Source organism: Rhinatrema bivittatum, chromosome 6 (assembly GCF_901001135.1).
Source record: "Rhinatrema bivittatum chromosome 6, aRhiBiv1.1, whole genome shotgun sequence".
In the NCBI taxonomy this organism is placed as follows: domain Eukaryota; kingdom Metazoa; phylum Chordata; class Amphibia; order Gymnophiona; family Rhinatrematidae; genus Rhinatrema; species Rhinatrema bivittatum.
Window position 1 is genome coordinate 318,407,474 of NC_042620.1, and position 7,954 is coordinate 318,415,427.

A 7,954-nucleotide genomic window follows, 5' to 3' on the forward strand; every position below is an offset into this window, starting at 1 on the left:
CCTCTTGGACACTTTTGGATTGGCCAGGGAGGGGGGATTTTTTTTTCTAACTTCCCTCCCACACTATCCCAGAATGCTTTGGGGCTGGCGCTGCAGCGGGAGGCAGGTCCTCGGTGAAGCTGTGCTCTCATTGGCATTTGTGCACGTGCCGAGGGTGATGAGTCACGTGTCGCGAAGGTAAACAATGTGGCTGAAGCAGATTTGACACTGCTGCAGGAGGCAGGTCCTTGGTGAAGCTGTGCTCTCATTGGCTAACAATGAGCGCGTTTGTGCACGAGCCACGAAGGTAATGACATAGCTGAAGCCGATTTGAAGTGAATTTGGTGGATGAGGTTTTTCAGCGGGAGGTGCTGGCATGACTCCACGTGCAGAAGGCGCCTTGGGTGGTAAGCTGCGGGGCACCAGCGGGCATATTACAGGCTACAGCGCAGGCCGTGCTAGGCTAACTGCACCATGCTTCTGTGATGCTTTGAGGCACCTGACCAAGTCAGGCACCCAGAGCCGGTGCAAGGGTAGGCAGACCTTTAAGCTTGCGCCCCACATCCCCCGATTCACTGGTGACAGCACAGCACTCTCCACCAACAGCAACATTGTCAGTACAGTGCACCCTTCTTTGGCAGCTCTGGCTCTTGCACAGCACCCTCTCAGTCTCTTCCCTCACCCTTCCCACTTTTTGCCCTCTGACCTTAGTGCCCAACATCAGTATCTCTTCATCTCTCCATCCCAACAGCATTCTCCTCTTTCTCCTCTCTACTTCATGTCTAGTATACCAGCATCACCCCAATCTTTGCTCTCGTTCTGCAGAGCCAACATCTTATTTCTCTCAACTCTCCAACCATTCGGCACCTTCTCTCTCTCCATCCTTCACCCACTCAACATACACTCTCCACCACCTCCCCTACAGAGTACATTCTCACCATCCCTATAACACTCTTAGCACTCCCCATTCTCCCTGCAGTATTTCTCTTTTTCTATACCCTCTCTCTCTGTCTATCACTTCATATTTACACAACATTCATACCCTCTCTCTCCTAATGCAGAAGCTCTAGGCCTTCTGCAACTTTTGCAAGGAAGATCCACAAAAAAAATCTCACCCTCATACCTCTTCCTATTCTTCAACTGATGACTGAATGGACACCACCACCAGGTGTAGGCTGTGTGCTGGTGGGATTTTGGTGCCCCCAAAATTTTGGAGCTCTAGGCAAAGGCCTAGTTCACCTAGTGGAAGCACCAGCCCTGCAGGCATCTGGAAGTCGTATGATGGCCAGGGAGAGCATCAGTTGGCATATCTTACAGGGGATGCACCAGCCTGCATGCCATTCAGAAAAGTTGTGGAATCATAGTTAAAAATAAGCTGTGCTGGTGCCATCAGAACCCCTGCTTTTGTGCAAGAAACCATCGCACAGCTGGTGGCATCATTATTGGTTTGAAGGAACAAAAATCCAAGAAAGAGTGAGGTCATCAGCTGTGCAACAATTGTGATAGTATTAACAGAGAATTTTCATGCTATCGGAATAATGCAGACTGTCTTGCTTGGCTTGTAACTTTAAGAGGGTCGAGTTGACAATGAGCACAATTTTACAATACTTGTATGGCATCACAGAACAAAACCTAGCAGCCAAATTGTGGTGAAGTTTGCTGGGTGACCAATATTCGTCACTTTAATTCTGGAGCTTTCCATTTCCATTGGCTGAACACCACAGGCAGTGGTGCTTGGCAGCACTTCTCTCCAATATTCTGGGTCCAAGGACACGCATCTTAAAAGGATGCAGAGGGTCTGAGCCCTGTATCAAATACCGGGGTACAGCTGCCCGTAGCGTAACCCTCTCCCACTGCTCCACTCCACGTTACTGTTTTTGCAGATGTATATAACTGTATTATTAAGCTTCTGCCCTTTGACATGTCACTGGTAAACACAAGAAGCATCACAAGTTCCTTTGTCTTTCCTCCCAAGCTACAGTTTTAACTACTTCAATAAAAGTAAAGCAAATTCATTCATAGCTCACTTTTTTTTTTAAGAATCTAATAAAAGGGGTTTTATTTGTGTTTGTGCATGGCGAGAGATTTTAGAGACATTAAGGAAATACCAGGAAGGTGTAGCTCTCACAAGACACAAACCCTGGAAGGAAGACTGCATGCTTGCCATCTGCTTATACTGCCCACGTGATTAGTAAGGACCTTTGTTTTCAGTTTGTTTGGTTTTTTTGCCTGGAAATTTCAAAATGATTTAAAAAAATTAGTGGTAAAAATTATTTTGTCATAACATGCATGAAAAAAATCAGTGGACAAGTCATTTCTCCACTGAATTTTTTTTGCTATCACATTGAAATCCCCGGGAAAAATAAAACCTGAAAACAAAGGTGCCTAATGATTAGGCAGTGCTGCTGTGATCGGGAATGGCGTTACAACAGCTCGCACTCAGCTCATGTGGTTGGGAGCAGCCACCCGTTTGGGTTTTTTCCATGACCTGGGATGGGGTCTGGCTCCTTTTTGCTTTGCTTCTGTGCAAGATAATGTCACATACACCCTTGTCTAGTTGAACTGGTCCAGAAGCCTCTCTCCTAGGCATGGCTGAGAATAGGCATTCTGCGTAAGGAGAGACGTCTGTACACATGCACGACCTTCTGTCATGAACTAAAGGAAGTGTTTCACCTTTAAAGCCTTTCTTTGAATGAGATTAGGTTATAGCTCCTTAGCTCCCTTCCACCCACCCCTCCCTGGGTTCTCTTGAGGTGATGAGTTCCTTGATTCCCAGCTATAAAGGTCAATCTTTTACTTCAGTGCACACCCATAGGCCATTATTACTTAAGCACCCTCAATGTCAGCTCTGAATCCCATGTTATCACTTCATCAGAACCTGTGGTAGATCTGATATTGGGGTGCTTAATAACCCACGAGCACACCCCCACGCGCTGCCTCATCACTCCCATCTATTCATGGTGCTTCACCTCTTTCTGTTACTCCTAATCAGTATTTGAAGTGGGAGAGGCAGCATCAGAGCACTAGAGTACCTCTAGTAACAAGGATGGCAAACCCTGCCCTTATCTGCTACACATCTGGAATCAGCAGCTAGTAGGTGCCCACATCATTGAGATTTCATTCACTAAAAACTGGAACTTGAGCCTTGTGACCCACTGGCTGTAAACGGCACTGATCAGTCGTACCTTAGGGCCATTAGCACTTCCTCTCAGGCTTCTGGTTGCCTGCTTAGCTTGGGTCTGAATGTGCCGTGAAGGTTCCAGCGGGTTGGTTTTTACGTGCAGAGTATTAATTTATTCTGGTAACCCAAGGACACAGGCAGCTTCCCACACCGCCGCTGAGCAGTAGGAAAGGCCTTTCCTGAAACATTTAGCAGCCGGCTCAGGCCCATTCCAGGCGGCAGCTCCTGTCATCAGCTCATTAGAGTACTGCAGAGGTGCCTGCGTATAACTGTGTGTCACCTAACATATCACTCACTGGCTGGCTGGTGCCAACAGCCAAGGAATGCAAAGAAGGAAGAGATGGGACTGTGGGAAATGTGTCAGCTCCAGCTCACACAGCTTTACTGATAATGTCAGCAATTAGTCTTCAATATATCTAATACTGGGATATAGTTATCCTGGGCTACAATCTACTCAGGAAGGACTGGGGAGGAAAACCAGGAGGTGTGATATTATATATTATATTAAAGCCACAGCATTGCTGGGTTCATGAAATAAGGAGGAGGCACTGTGGATTAATCTGGAAAGAGGGAATGGAACGCATTTATCTTGGTGTAATATACAGACCTCCATCACAGACAGAGGAGATGGTAGAGATTTAACAGAGGATATTTACAGAATTGCTATGAAAGGGGAGGTGCTACTGCTAGGGGGATTTCAATTTGCCGAATGTTTGATTGGGACATCCCAGCTGCAGTGTCTTCTAGAAGCAAGGAGATCCTGCATTCTCTGCAAGGAGAACTGTTCTGTCAACTGGTAATGGGACCCAACAGGAAGAGGTGATATTAAACCTGGTTCTTACCAACAGGGACAGTATCTCCCATGTTGCAGTGGATGATCATTTGGGATCCAGTGACAACCAGATGGTGCAGTTCAGTATTAGGGTGCAAGAGATGAAGGTTCATTCAAAGGCGAGGGTCCTAGACTTCAGGAAACCTAACTGTTAAAACGGGGGAGAGACTCAAGTAGTCTAACTGGATGGGAAAATCTAAAGGAAGCATATGAACAGTGGGCAAAACTAAAAAGAGGGGAGTGATAGCCTAGTGGTCAGAGCAGTGGGCATCCAGGGTTCACATCCCATTGTTGCTCCTTGTGACCTTGGGCAAGTCACTTTACCCTCTGTTGCTTCAGGTACAAACTTACATTTATCAAAATGTGTTATGATGATAATATGATAGCATAATGCAAATTTAATAGTGTAATGCACACTATCAAACATCAGAAATTGCCATGCTGGGTCAGACCAAGGGTCCATCAAGCCCAGCATCCTGTTTCCAACAGAGGCCAAACCAGGCCACCAGAACCTGGCAATTACCCAAACACTAAGAAGATCCCATGCTACTGGTGTTAAACATGTTTAACACCAGAAATAACTACACCTTTTTTCCTAGAATTAAGCTGTTTCAGGCATTTTTGGGCATGGGGTGGGGGGAGGGAGAGAAAGAGAGAGAGAACCGTTGGGGTGGCACACGTAGTAGCCAACTATTTATACTGCTATAGAAGGGCCAGCTAGTTATGCGAGGTGAGGTTTTGGTGGTGGTCTAGGGTTTTGGGGCCAGTTTTACATGCAGAGTAAGACGAAGAAACAGCACAGTAGACCTCGGTGAAGATTTGACGTGATTTGGAGTGAGGAAAGTCACACAAAGATGACATTTGTACAATGTTCTCTCACCCTAGCTTGATGGACTCTCTACCGGGATACAATCAAGCTAGGGCGAGAGAACACTGAAGTAATCTCATCTTAGTCTGACTTTCCTCACTCCAAATCACGTCAAATCTTCACCAAGGTCTACTACGCTGTTCGTACGTCTCACTCTATGTAAAACTGGCCCCCAAACCCTAGACTACCACCAAAGCCTCACCTCGAGTAACTAGCTGGCTCTCCTGCAGTGAAATAAATAGTTGACTAATATGAAAGCCTTATGAAGAGTATCTCTCTCTCTCTCCATGCGGTGCAAAAACTTTAATACATGCAAAGCAGTAACTCTAAAATGATCATAGCCATACCTTATCATGGGTGTTACTCATGCAAAATTTATCACATTTTGATAAATCTAGGTCTTAGATTGTAAGCCCTCTGGGGATAGGGAAAATCTAAAATAAAATATTATAAGGACAACTGAGCTTTATGTTAGAGAATAAGGAAAAAGAGGCTTCTATGTTGTTTTTTTTTAAAGAAGTAGAGTCTGGAGTAGTTCCGGAGGACTTCCATAAAATTGGAAGTAAGGAGAAGGCTGGGAACTACAGGCCCAGTTAGTCTGATTGCTGTGGTGAGCAAACTAATGGGATTGCTGCTAAAACAGAAGACAGTGCAATTTCTGGAATCCAGTGGATTGCAAAATCCAAATCTGATCAATTTCTTTGACTGGGTGACCAGAGATTTGGATCAAGGGGGAGTGCTAGATATCGTGTATTTGGATTTCATTAAAGGCTTTGACATGGTTTTGCATAGGAAACTTATAAATAAATTGTGCGCCCTTGCTATGAATCCTAAGTGACTGACTGGGTTAGATACTGCCTGAGTGTGAGGCAACAAAGAGTAGTGGTAAATGGAGTTTTCTCTGAGAAGGGAGAAGTTACTAGTGATGTGCCTTAGTCCTTAGGCTGGCTCTTTTCAACATTTCCATGAGTGACAGAACAGAACGATTGTGGGGGAAGGTTTGTCTTTTTTACCGATACCTAAATCTGCAACAGGGTGGACAATAGTATGGAAAACATGAGGAGGGATCTAGCAAAGCTCAAGCCATGGTCTAGGGTCTGGCAGCTAAGATTGAATGCTAAAAATGCAGAGTAATGCATTTAGGCTGCAAAACCCCAAGGGAGAGGTACAGTATTGGAGGTGAAATTCTAAGTATGAAAGAAGAGCGGGGTATGGGGGTAATTGTATCTGATGATCTTAAGTTGGCCAAACAGGTGGATAAAGAAACAGTAAAAGCCAGAAAGATGTTTGGCAGCACAGGGAGAGGAATGGTCAGCAGGTGATATTGCCCCTGTATAAGTCCCTGGAGAGACCTCACTTGGGATACTGTGCAAAGTTCTGGAAACCGCACTTTCAATGGAGTCGGTCCAGAGGGCGGCTACTAAAATGGTCAATGGTCTTCGTTCTAAAGCACAGTCGATAGACTTAAAGATCTAAACATGTGCATCCTAAAGAAAAGATGAGGTAGCGAGAGAGACCTTTAAAGATCTCAAAAGTTTCAACTCAAAGAGGCTTTAGAACGAGGGGCATGAGATGAGGTTGTGAAAGGTGTACATTTAGGAGTAAGCTTAGGAAATATTTCTTTACAGAGAGGGTGGTGGATGTATGGAACAGCCCCCCAGTGGTCGTGATGGAGAGAAAAAACAGTATCTAAATTAAAAAAAGCCTGGGATAAACACAGGGGATCTCTGAGGAGCGCTGGGAATTGTAAAACTAAATTAATTGGGCGGATGGGCAGACTAGATGGCCCATGCATACAGACATTTTCTGCCATCAGAAGAGGCATTAGGAGCAGTAAGGGGGTGCGGGAAGGAAAGGGGGGAGGTAGGGGAGCAGCTGATTCAGCTCACCGCTGACAGAGTACACTGCCAAAATCGTTGAGAACCTTGAGAGCGAAAAAGCGTATCCATAAACGACAAAAACAAATCCACTCTATAAATAGGCTGAAGAGATACTTATAATTCAAATAAAGGCTGGCCCATCATATCTAAGTGGGGCGCTGAGCACACACTATATCCAGTAAGTGAGATTGATGTCGGGCTCATGCGTCAAAGTATAATCCCAGGTCAGCCAAAAATGGGCAGCTTTTTTTTTTTTGCATGCAAGTGAAAAGCACTTAATCTTGTTAAAGGTGCCTGTACTCTTCCGTTTAAAATGGCGAGGCAAACTTTTATACTCAAAGCCATGGAGAGGAGGTAAAGCACTGCGTTTCAAAAAGCAGCATCTTAGAACCAAGGAGGTTTCCAAAAGGTTGTCAGCAGCCCTGTCTGCAGGCTAAGCACGGGCCCGGCGTCAATCACATTCACTGCGCAGCGGCCCACTTCAATGTGATGGGCCAGCCTTTATTTGACTTATAAGTATCTCTTCAGCATATTTATAGAGTGGATTCCTTTTTGTCATTTATTTACACAGACTACACTGCACCATTTGATTCTGGCACCCTGCTTATAGCACTATGCCAATAAAAATAATTGCAAGCTAATTCTAAATACACAATAAGGCAAGCTCAGGCATGGTTTGCTCTAAATGCAAACCATGCCTGAGCATGGTTTGCATTTAGAGCAAACCATCATTCAGTGCATGAGTAAAACCTACTTGGTGCCTTTAACCGGCAGAAATGTTAAAATCAATCATTTTGAATTCTAAAGAGCGACACTGAAGCACCTGCCCTTTTCTAGATCTGTGGCATGAGATTGAGAACCTCAGAGATCATGCCACATGCTTTGGGCTCTCTCTTGGGGATGTGATGGAATGATGATGGATCTTTTTTTATTATTATTATTATTTCCATGTTCTCATGCTCACGCAGGCTTCGCTTCCAAAATATCAGTTCAGTTCCCAGTACGAATGCATGGAACTGGCCTGTCAGCACTAAGAGCAGTAGAAGCTGGAAACCCCATTGTATCCCCTCCCCCTGCAATCTCCAGCAAGATAATTGCCACACCCGTCCCAAACTCGCTTTCTGGTCTAGAGGGTCCGTGAGCAAACTCCCTCCGTTCCTGTAAACTCCACTCCCTGCCCGTCCCTCAGGCTCACGGACGGTCATCTCTGCATT